Consider the following 12435-nt stretch of genomic DNA (forward strand, 5'->3'; position numbering starts at 1 on the left):
CCTTTCCCTCATTTACTACTTCAATTGAGAGTTATGGAAACTTGAACATAAGAACTGAACACTAGGGAACTCAGAGTGCATCTAAGGATAGAATAATAGCCTACCATATAACAACCCTGGATTCCATCTTTCACACCAGAAACTGTGGTGATATTGTGTCCCCCAATATATTGTGCACCCTAATAAACTTTTCTGGGGTCAGAGAACAGAACAGCCACTAAATAGACATAGAGGCCAGAAAATGGTGGCACACACCCCTTTAATCCTAGCATTCTGGAGGCAGAGATCTGTGAGTTCAAAGCCACACTGGAAACAGCCAGGCATGGTGACACACACCTTTAATCCCAGGAAGTGATTGCAGGAAGCAGAAAGGTATATAAGGTTTGAGGACCAGGAACTAGAGCTCTTTTAAGGTTTTAGGCTTTTAGCAGCAGTTCAGCTGAGATCCATTCCAGTGAGGACTCAGAGGCTTTCAGTCTGAGGAAACAGGATCAGCTGAGGAATTGGCAAGGTGAGGTTGGATGTGGCTTGTTCTGTCTCTCTGATCTTTCAACTTTCACCCCAATACTTGGCTCTGGGTTTGTTTTTATTAATAAGACCTTTTAAGATTCGTGCTACAAGAAACCAGTAACACTCCATTTCCACTTGGGGATCAACAAGGTTGAGAATCACAGAGCTAGTCTCATTCTGTTTCCATTTCCTTCATCTATGGTGTCATCAGTGGCACCTGGAGAGACGAGCTCATGCCCCCACTGCAAAAGCAACATACATACGCAAATCATTGTCCACTTCCACCAAGAAGGTATCAGCAAGGGCGGAAATGGCATCGAACTGTGACATGCCTCTGCCTTGAGATTCAGTCAATGCTCTGCTTTCTCCAGGGTAGAAATAAACACTACCCAGGTCCTATGCTAATAACACCTAGCAGTGAATCTGCCTTCTTAAAGGACCATTCTAACAAAGAACTCTCACCTAAAATAAACAGGGAGCTTTCAAAATGTGTAGTATAAAAGCAATCCAGTTGAAAAGTAGCCAAAGGCAATGGCCCTGAGAAAGATACGTGATTGAAAAACAAACTCAAAAAAGAAAAACATGTTCCACAATATTAGCCGCTAGGTAAATTCAAGTAAAATTCAAACTGAGATGCTGGCACACTTAGCAGAATGGCAGAAAGTTTTAAAAATAATGATAGGATCAAGTGTTGGCATACATTCAGAGAATGTCCACCTCCTTATTTCATTCAGCTGTCTGTATACTCAGCACTCTGCCAAGAGTTCTTTTTATTCTTTTAAATTCATTTTTCTGAGATAAAAATCTCCACTGTCATGGAGGACATTACTATAGGATTAATACTTTTTAGAGGACAAAGATTGTCTTGGTTTTTCCTGTTACTGGTGCTTTGGTGTTGGGATTCGCACATTTGGTGTTAGGTCATTGATTGGTTGAATTAATTATTTGATATTTTTGCTCACCCTTGGTCTTCCAGAGAAACTTGCACTGTTCAAGGGGTACCAGATTATTGCTAACACCCCATGGGATAGGGGATATGCAGCATCAGTGGGATGCTGAGCTCACTAGAGTGACGGACAGGACTAGAGTCTCCCTGGAGTGCTTTCTTTACTGATTTTTCCTGGGTGTGCTGTGATGCTTGCCTGGGCAGTGATGGAGTTGGATCTTCCTGAGCATACAGTCTTCATTTCTACCTTCAGATGGTTAGAAGAAAAGAGTCTGCACTACTCCACGGACCCACGTTCTCATAGCCACCCTCACCCTTCAGCAGCTCAAGGCTGGTTCACTGAAGGAGTGACCACTGGGACCTCTCAGCCTCCAACTAGGTACATCATACTGAATCTTCAGACTGAAAAGAAAGACAGACATCAACAGGGATGAATGAACCACTCTTCAATGATAGTTAAACAAGAGAGGAATAAGAAAACACCAAATACTACAAAATCCACAACATGAGAGGAAATGATATGCATTTTTCAATAATAACTCTAAATATCAGTGGTCTTGATTTTGCTGTCAAGAGGCACATACTAGTATATTGGATTAAATGCCGGATCTTTTTGTTATTCTGAGAAACCACCTCACCATAAAAGAGAAATGCTACCTTATTAGCTACTTTTCTATCCTTTTGAAAACAGCATGACTGAATCAACTTATAGATAGAAGGGGTTATTTGGGCTTATGAGAATCCATCACCATACAGCAGAGAAGCGTGGCACCAGGAAGAACCTGCTAGCTGGAGCAGCAACAGAGAGCTCACATCCTGAACCACCAACAAGAAGCAGGGAGCTCACAGGGAAAGGCACAAGACTTTGAAACCTAAATCCCACCCCCAGGGACATAGTTCTTCCCGTAAGGCCACAACTCCTAAACCTAGCCAAACAGTGTCACCAACTGGGGACCAAATATTCAGAATGCCCAAGCCCCGAGAATATATGGGGGGAGGGGGGGGGCCCGCAGTGGATATCTCATTCAAACTATCATTCTTAGAGTTAAAGGATGGTGGAAAATGTAATCCAAGCACATTAGAACTAGGAAACAAGTAAGTCACTTGTTCTAATATCTAAAAAAATTGATACTAAGCCAGAAATAATCATTTCATAATGACTTAGTAAAGAATCCATCAAGAGCACATGGCAGTTCCAAACAGTCGGCATAGAACATGGGCATACCTAATTTTATGAGACAAATACTACTAGAGATGATTAACCCTGACACAACAGTAGTGTGTGACTTCAGTACCCCACTCCCATCCAGGCAAAAAAGGTGGGGGGCAGGAAGAGTACCTGAATTAAATGGCATAATAGACCAAATGAACTTAAAGGTATTGGCAAAGCATTTCATACAAATACTTAAGAATGAACAGCTCATGAAACTCTCTAAAACACACACGCACCCCTACATAGAGCAAATCTTAACATACAGGAAAAGTACATAATTCCTTGTATTCTGTTTGAGCACAGTGGAATAAAACCACAAGAACATAGAACATTCAGAAACTCATGATTAAACAACACAGCACTGAGTGAGGAAATCAAGATCAGCATTACAGTATGCTGTGTCATCTTGAGAACCAAGGCTGGAGTGAATGAAGTCTTACATTCAACACAGGCCATCACAGACACACCTCAAATGCTTTTCATGTTTGAGTTCAAAGTTTTGGTGAGTGCACATTCAGAAACCTTTTCCTATTGCCGAATTAGTGACTCCCACACAATGTCAGTCATGCGACTCCACGTGGAATCAAGCCCACAGTTTAAAGAGGGTGGGGAGGATCTGGGAGGAGATAAAGGAAGGGAAATTATAACCAGAATATAGCATATGAAAGAAAATTTTTTACAAGAAAAAAGTGAAAGAAGGAGGAAGAGGAGACGGAGAAGAAGACAACGATGAGAACAACAAAGTGGCAACTGACGTTTTAACTAAAGTTGGAGAAAGGAGAACTCTTAAAAAAAAAAAAACAAACGAAAGTTTAATACCTTAATCCTATGCAGTTAAACACCACCAGGTGGCGCGCTCCACATTTTGCTTGTAGATACCTTAGGCCCAAAGCAAACATTTGGTCTGTTTTCCAAGGAAAACATAACTAGTTTCTTACAGCAACTTTCTCAACATTATTGCAACTTTTACTAACAATTGCTTCAAACTCTTGTTACTCAGAAGCCTAAATATCATATATTATGTATTTTTGTGGGACAGCCCAGCATTTCTAGATACCAACTTTTGTAGCAATGACTTCCAAATACACACAAAAAAAACTGTTCCATTATAAAATGAACCATATAATGTATTCTCTGAATATTTTGATATTAATTGTTAATTCTAATCCTTTGTAAGCTCTTATTTTTACATAAAATTATTTTACATTCATATATCAATATTTCTGCAATAAAAATTAAGTTTATAGTTTGATGGAATGTAATGAATGAGAAGTGAATAATCATCAAATTTTACCGTATACTAGTTAAGATGTTTATCTGTATTTAGAAATGAATATCTGGGAGTTAAAATATCCAAATGGACATCATTATTTGTTAATGAGACTAGAATCAATGACCAGATATAATGGAAAGCTTCAATGATTACATGACAATTGCATGCATAGTTTCATAGGATACAACTAATGATGCTGAAGTAGGCATATGCTTACTCACCTACCCAAAACTAAATACTGAATGTAGCTGAACACCAATGCTTAAGCAGGTATCTCAGTAAAAAGAGATGTTTCAAGTATGTGCCTTAAAATTCTTTTCATTACTAGGGTAGTGAGAATGTAATATAATCATCAAATCAAATGACCTAAGGGCCAGGGCTCTATATAGTTCAGTGGTAGAGTACTTATTTGACATGCATGAGGCCCTAGGCTCAGTCACCAGCACTACCATCCCCTCTCTCCCAAAAAGTCATGTGGCAGCATGTAGATTGATAAATATGGGTTAATTTATATAGCAGGAATCTTAAAAGTTCTTATTAATAAAATCAAACCTGAGCCAGGTATTGGGGTGAACACTGGAAGATCAAAGAGACAGAACAAGCCACAGCTAACTTCACCTGGCCAACTTCTCAGCTGATCTTGTTTCCTCAGACTGGAACGCCTCTGTGTCCTCATATGCGAATGGCTCTCAGCTGAACTGTGCTGCTCAAAACCTAAAAGCTTAACCAGCCAAATGCTTCTAGTTTCTGGTCCTCACACCTTATATACCTTTCTGCTTCCTATCATCACTCCCTGGGATTAAAGGCTCACTCCTTGGGATTAAAGGCTTGCTTTCTGGGATTAAAGGCATGAGTCACCATGCTTGGCTGTATCCTTGAACACATGGATTTCTGCCTCTGGAATGCTAGGATTAAAGGCGTGTGCTACCACTGCCTATCCTAAGTATCTAGTGGCTTTTCTGTTCTCTGACCCCAGATAAATTTATTAGGGTACACAATATTTTGGGGAACACAATACCACCACATTTCCTCTCTTTTTGTCTAAAATTAAAAAAAGCTTATAACTAATACAAGAAAAAATATCCAGTAAGTATATACAATATATACAGTCAAGAGTTATATTAACAATGTGTAGTCCATTAACATTTGACAGATTCAGACAAAAAACTTCATTATATGTATTAACAATGTCCAGTCAAGTAACATTTGATAAACTCAGACAAAAAATTTTTCATTACTTATCCTATTTAAAACAAGTAGTTCCTTTTTAAAAGTAAATTCAAAAATTGACCTTTTTATCTTACCATATTCAAATTTAAGTTGTAAGAGCTAGTTAGTAAAAAGCCTAAGCTATTGGCCAAGCATTTATAATTAATAATAAGTCTGAATGGTTATTTGAGAGCTGGCTGGTGGGACAGAAAATTCCACCTACACCAGATAATTAAAAACTTAAATCTGAATAAATGTGAAAATTCAAGAAAGTTCTAAATTCCAAATTTGACAAAAAAGAAATCTAGGCGTTAGAGGGTAGCTGTCAGTAGTGTTTTCCCAACATGCAGAAGACCCTAGGCTCCATCCTTAGTACCACATAAACTGGGAGCTGTGTGTGGTGCAGGGTTGCAGGCTGGTAGCCTGTATCCAAGCTTTCAAGAAGTATAGGCAGGAGAATCAGAAAGTCAAGGTCTTCTTCAATAGTCAAGGCCATCCTGGGCTGGAGATTTTGTCTAAAAGTAAAAGTGGAAGGAGGGAGAGAAGGAGGGAAAAGGAGAGGGAGGGAGGGAGACTAATAACTAGACTTATAATAAAAAGCGCAGAGCCAAGAGAGGCCGTTTCTAAACCCATAGTTCTAATATTTCAAAAGTAAATTGTATTTCTGAGGTGCAAGAAAAAAAAAGACCCTCTCCCACAAGATAAACATTTGAGCAAACTTAAACATCAGTCATATCAGATATTAATTGTAGGATGTTCAGGTTAAGGTGGCAGATCTGACTTCCATAATGTGTATGTGAAGGAAGTCAGAATAAGGAAAAATAGAGGAAGTGCTTTGTAAACCAGGAAGTGTGTGGGGGTGAGGCGTGGACAGGCAACGCAGAGAAGTAACTAGACACAGCCTCAGCCACAGTTCACTGGTGGAGATGGAGGAGCAGAATCTACTTCCAAAAAGTAAGCCTGACAAAAGTCAGGTGGTCCTAGGCAGAGGGCAGACACATACCGTCAAGATTATATTGGTTCAGTAACGTAGCAGTAGTTGCTCTCCACTAAGATCATGATTTCACTAGCTCTGGGTAGCTGGCTCAGTTTCCATTACCAATCATGATATCCTGTTGCGTGGGCCTTCAGTCCAATTAGAGAGCTGCTCTTTCCCACCCAATGTCAGCACCACTACGGCACCTTTGGGCAATTTTGCCATGCCAGTCATTGTTGTAGTTCAGAGGCATCACACTGGGTAGGATTACTCATTGTTCTCTCCTTTGGCAGCTGGCAGAGCACCTGCTTGTATTATGAAAGCTAATCTTCAGGGTGGAATTGGGAAGGGTGTGAGAAGTTGGGATTAGAAAGAGTCACCAGGCTGGGCCACTGTGCAAGTTGTCCTGGGCAGGACTGGGCCTGGTAGTTGGATGTATTTGGGAACAGATGATGTCCGGTGGTCACAGGGTGAACTGCGCTAGCACACAAGCAATTTTTTTATGCTTAAGTTTGTTATTTGCTTTGTTGTATTCATCAGAACTTTCAACACTCACTCATTATTAGTAAATATGTTTTGTTGTTTTTCTAATGTCTTGCCCTCCATAACATTATTCTCTGCTGCTCTTTCACTTTCATTTACCCATTTCTCCTCCTTCCTGTCTTCTTCCTTTATTTCATTTACTCTTTCCAAACTAACTCTAAGCAGTTTTTAACATTATCATATTCTGCAATACTTTGCTGTTTCAGTTTTTGATGGCTAGTCATGTATTGGTAGTGGGCTATAACTGATGTTAAGTGCATTTCTATCTTTTGCATGGTTGGACATAGCTGCTGCCATAGCAGTCTTCTCCTCATGGAGCATTTCTAGGGATGGAGCCTTCCAGAGTACACTCTTCAGTGAGAAGACCCCACACCACCATCACCATAAGAAACAGAAGAAATAGCCAAACCAACAAATGTGCACTCTCACCATAGAAACTCAAGAAACTTGAGAAGGCAAAATACTTTCTTGAATGAATAGTATGGTCATTGAAGAAAAATCATGGAATAAATTTAAGAGTTCCTAAAACTAAATAACAATGAAACCACAACTTACTTGAACATGGTATAAGAAGAAAGTTTACAGCTATTTGTGCTTACATACAAAAAACGAAGATCTCAAATGAATAATGATGCACCTTAGTGTCCTCAAAAAACAAAAATACCCCAAACCACAAAGGAGCAGATGGCAAGAAGTAAAGATCTGGACAGGAAGTAATCAAATGGAGACTAAGGTGATAACACATAGTAGAGCTGTATTACAGTATCGTTAGTATAAGTAGCATCATAGCGTATGTGGGTCTATGATATAGTCATGATTGACAAACTAACAAAAGAAGGAGAAGATCTGACTAAATCAAATGTGTGATGAAAAAGGAGAAACTACCACAGATGCCAACATAGAATCATTATCAAGTATGACAAATTCCAGGGGCTGGAGAGATGGCTCCGCAGTTAGGAGTACACATTGCTCTTGCAGAGGAACTGGATTCAGAATGGAAAAGGAAGGAATACTAGCAATTCAATATGAAGCCAGTTTTACCCTGATACCTAAATAGGATAGTGACACAATTAAAAAAAAAACTATAGACCTCTAAATTTCTACTGTGAAATTAATACAAGATTTTTTTAATAAAATTATCACCACTTGAATTCAAAAAGACAGTAATGAGATAGATCATGGTTTTGTTCTAGGGATGCAAGGTTGCTTTAGTATATACAAATTCATAGATTGAATTCAGCACACAAATAGAGTTAAGGGTAGAAACCACGTGCATATCTCAATTGATTTTTTTTAAAGGCAGTTGACAAAGTTAACAAGCCTTCACTTAAAAAAAAAAAATCCCAGAAGGAATAGAAAGACTATACATAAGCATTATTAAGGCTATATGATGAACTTGTAGCTAACATTTCCTAAATGAAGAAAAACATTTCTAAAATCTAGACCAAAACAGGGGAATCGGTACCATTCTTGCTCAAGATAGTGACTGAACTTTTATGTAGAACAATAAGAAATGAAGAAAATAAAAGGGATACAAATGGGAAGGAATACATCAAGATCTCTGTTTGTAAAGGACATGACACTATATTTAAAAGACACTCCCCAAAAATCAGAAACTTGATAACTTTTTCAGCAAAGCAGCATGATGCAAAAACCAACACATAAAACAGTATATTTTCTGTTCACCAATAGTGAACTTGCCGTGAAAGAGTTCAGGAAAAATATCACAATATTTTTCACATTCACAATAGCTTCAAAAAAAACTACCTAAGAATCAACCTAAGCAAGGATGCAAGGAGCTATACACTATATAACGTTTAATGAAAACTGAAGGAGACACTGTGGAGATGGGTTAAAAATAAAAGCAAAATCCTCCACTCTTAACAATCAGATCTTGGCTGACTGGAGATTAACTCAGTGACTTGCCAGCCTGCACAACTCTTCCTAAGTGCTCCTGGATCTTGATCCCAAATGGTCAGTCCCAGGAAGGTTGAATGGTATTGTAAAATTGATTGCATATCAACATAGTTTGCTATAGACCGCTTACCTATTCAAATTCAATCCACACACATGGCCCAATAACTTTAACTACTTATGGCAGGCACCAGAATATAGAAAGACCTCCCATGTTCATGGATTTTCAGAATTAATGTTGTAAACATGGCTACATTGCTGTATTTCTGGAACTGATTTACAGATCAAAAGCATCACATCAGAATGCCAATAACATTCTTCACACTAGAGAAACAGTCCTAAAATTGATACTGAAACACAAAAGATCCCAAATAGCCAAAGGAATCCACAGCAGAAAGAGCAAAGCTGGAGGTACCGTGACATGTGTGTGATCTCAAATTACATTACAGAGCCATAGTGACCAAAAAAAAAAAAAAAAAAAAAAAAAAAGCCACATTATTCAGGCACAAAACCAGATGTGTAGGTCAGTGAAAGGGGAAGAGAATATCTAGATATACACACAGCAAGTACAGCCACTGTTGACAAAGATGCCAAAATTCACACTGGAGAAAAATCCATCTCTTCAAAGGGTGCTGGGAAAACTGGATTTCCAAATGTAGAATTAGAGGAGATTCATTTCACACCCTGAACAAAAATCAGTTCAAAATGGGTCAAGGACCCTGGTAGGCCTGAAGCTGCTGTAGGACACAGGAGGAGACACTTCCGGGTATAGGCATAGGCAAAGCAGAGGATCCTTGCATTTCCCTGAGGAAGAGGATGTCAAAAGCTTTTTTCAAGTATTGATTGGCCACTTGTATTTTGTTATTTGAAAACTATAGCTCATTACCCAACTTACTAATTGGATCATTTTTTGCTGAAAAGCAAAGGAAAGAATCCCAATATTGACAGAATGACCTGAACTTTAAAAATATTTTTTTTTTAAATGACGCATAGCAAAGGAAAACAATCATAGAATCTGGACCAGGCTGCTGCTCAGGCCACAAGCCCTGTAGCAGCCCTCCACCCTCCCACCCCACCACCCACCACCACTCCCCTTCCCACACACACACACTCACCCTCACAGGCACACTGCTGAGAGCATTCTCCTTAATCTCTAGCTACCTAACTTCCAGCTGCCCCAATTTCTCACCAGCAGAAGGGAATTTATAGCAAAGTGGGTATTAGGAGGCCACCCATCCTCCACCCCACCCTCTTTCCTGCCTCCTACTGGGGAATCCGGGAACCTGACTGCAGGCTTGTGCTGTCGAACACACCCCTTCCTCAGAGAGCTCTTAGAAGAGACCCTGATCTTGCCTGAGCCTGATTCCTTCCTTCAGAGTCACTCCACCCCCATGCCATGCTGTCTCTCTGTGATGCTCGGGCCCTGACTGTTCTTCACAGTGCCTCCACTTTGTCTGGCTCTGATGCTGGGGCCTGAATTCTGTTTGTGCTGTTGTTTGTCCATAGCATCAGTAATTTTCTAATGAACATTTTAACCAGAACAATCTGTCTCAGTGTCCTCTTGAGTCCCTATGAACCCCTTCTTTCTAACTGGTCCACCTTGCCAGGCAGTGGTGGCACACGCCTTTAATCCCAGCACTCGGAAGACAGAGGCAGGTGGATCTCTGTGAGTTCGAGGCCAGCCTAGTCTACAAAGCGAGTTCCAGGAAAGGCACAAAGCTACAGAGAAACCCTGTCTCGAAAAACCAAAAAAAAAAAAAAAAAAAAGAAAAGGAAAGAAAAAGAAAAGAAAAAAGAAAAAGGAAAAATGGTACCAAAAATACAACAGGAAGTAGCGGTGGCACACACCCTTCATCACAGCACTAGGCAGGAGGCAGGGGAAAGCAGACCTCTGTTACTTGGAGGCCAATCTGGTCTACATAGTGAGTTCCAGGCATAATGAGACCCTGTCTCTAGAGAAACTCTAAGTGGACTTGCATTTTGTGTGGTACCAGATCATCCATGAAGAGTTTCTCTAACTCCAAGCAGTAGGTTCTGGGAAAAGCAGACATCTTATTAATAATTCATTGCTGTACCAAATAGGGGTACCTCTTAGGCCTAATCCCTCTACAGTCACATTGGGGTGCAGTCACTGAACTGAAACCAGTTGGAAAAGATCTACAGGCACCAGCCAGCCGAGGTTGACAGCAGCCGATAACTGACTTCTACACAAAACTTCAAAACGGTAGCTTGATCGGGGTATTTAAACTACAGTGATGCCAAGGTGGTGGTGCCCCCAGTGGGGACTTCACTCAGAACACCAAATACCTATCATCATCTGATGGAAGCAGCAACAGTCCCTACAGGACAGATAACATCAAGTAATTACTAAATATACTGATTTGTGACTTTCTTTTGTTCTGTGACTATAAGAGTTCACACAACTGCTTCTACAGTGGAACATGCCATTCATTCACAGTGACTTGAATATGTTCCAGGGCCAGAGTTATTCATACTTCATTCACAATATGTTTTGGTTTTTTTTTTTAAAGATTTTGTGTGTATGTCTGTGTGATTACATAGGGGTGTGTTCAAGGTGTGTGCACCTGTGCAAGGAGGCCACAAGGGGGCATCAGGTGTCCTCTGACACTCCCCACCTGTTCCTTTGATGCAGAGTCTCTCCTTGAACCCGGAGCTCATACTTCTCAGCTAGGCAGGAAGGCAGCAAGCCCCAACAAACATTCTGTCTGCACTCTTAGAAGCTGGGGTTAAGGTATGCACAGGGATACCAACTATGATGGCTTGATTAGAAATGTCGTGTGTGTGCCCCCCCGTGTGTCCTCCCCCCCCCCCCCCCCCCCGTGGGCTCAGGCATTTGAAGACTTAGTCACCAGTTGGTGTCACTGTTTGAGGATGTTAAGGAAGCATGGCCTCGCTGCAGGAATTATGTCACTGGGAGCCAACTTTTAGAGTCCACAGCCTCACCTCACTTGTAGTGACTCTGTTTGCATTTGAAGGTGTGGTCTCTCAGCTTGCTGCCCCCATCTCCACACCTCCCCATCCTATGGAATCTTATCCTTCCCGACCTTGCATGATAGTCAAGTACCTACCGCAGCATACCAAATCAAAAATAAAATGGTGGGCTGGAGTGATTGATGCCTCAGCAGTTAACAGCTCTTGTTGTTCTTGTAGCTTACCACCTTCAACTCCAGCTCCCACAGGTACTAGGTATGCATATGATACACATGCATACATGCTGAAAAACATACACATGCTATTTAAAAATGGAATTAAAAAAACAACACATAAAAAATAAAATGGCAAAAAGTGAAATACTACTCCTTTTGTGAGTTAATACTGTATTAGTTCTAAATAGTTGTTTGGCGAACAACCTTGGATTTGAGCACAAATAGGTAAATAGTTTTAGCTAATCTCAAACTACTGTGCAAATTATTATATGCCTGAATTTAGGAGATGAAGACAGATTAGGTAAAGGTTGAGACCCACGGGTTGAGAACCTCTGCTCTAGACAGTATTTGTAAAAATTACAACCTTGAGATGACTCCTCTAAATCAGTGCTGACGGATACTTTGATATTCTAGAAATATCCTTAAAATTTAAGACATCCTCAATCATAAATCTTGTATTTAAATTGGCCAGGAAAGAGAAAAGTAAAATAACTTTGGGAAAAAGAGAACACCCACCATTTAGTAATGATCTCTTTGTTTTTGACGTATCTTAGTATCATGTCCAAATATACAAGAGAAGAAAACAATAAAACATCATCATCAGTTGTTTCTAGACCCTATAAATCGCCTATAAGGAAAGGGACTTTGTTAAGAGTGTTAATAGACCCACCACCTTGCATTCCT

Source organism: Peromyscus eremicus, chromosome 19, assembly GCF_949786415.1.
Source record: "Peromyscus eremicus chromosome 19, PerEre_H2_v1, whole genome shotgun sequence".
Lineage (NCBI taxonomy): Eukaryota > Metazoa > Chordata > Mammalia > Rodentia > Cricetidae > Peromyscus > Peromyscus eremicus.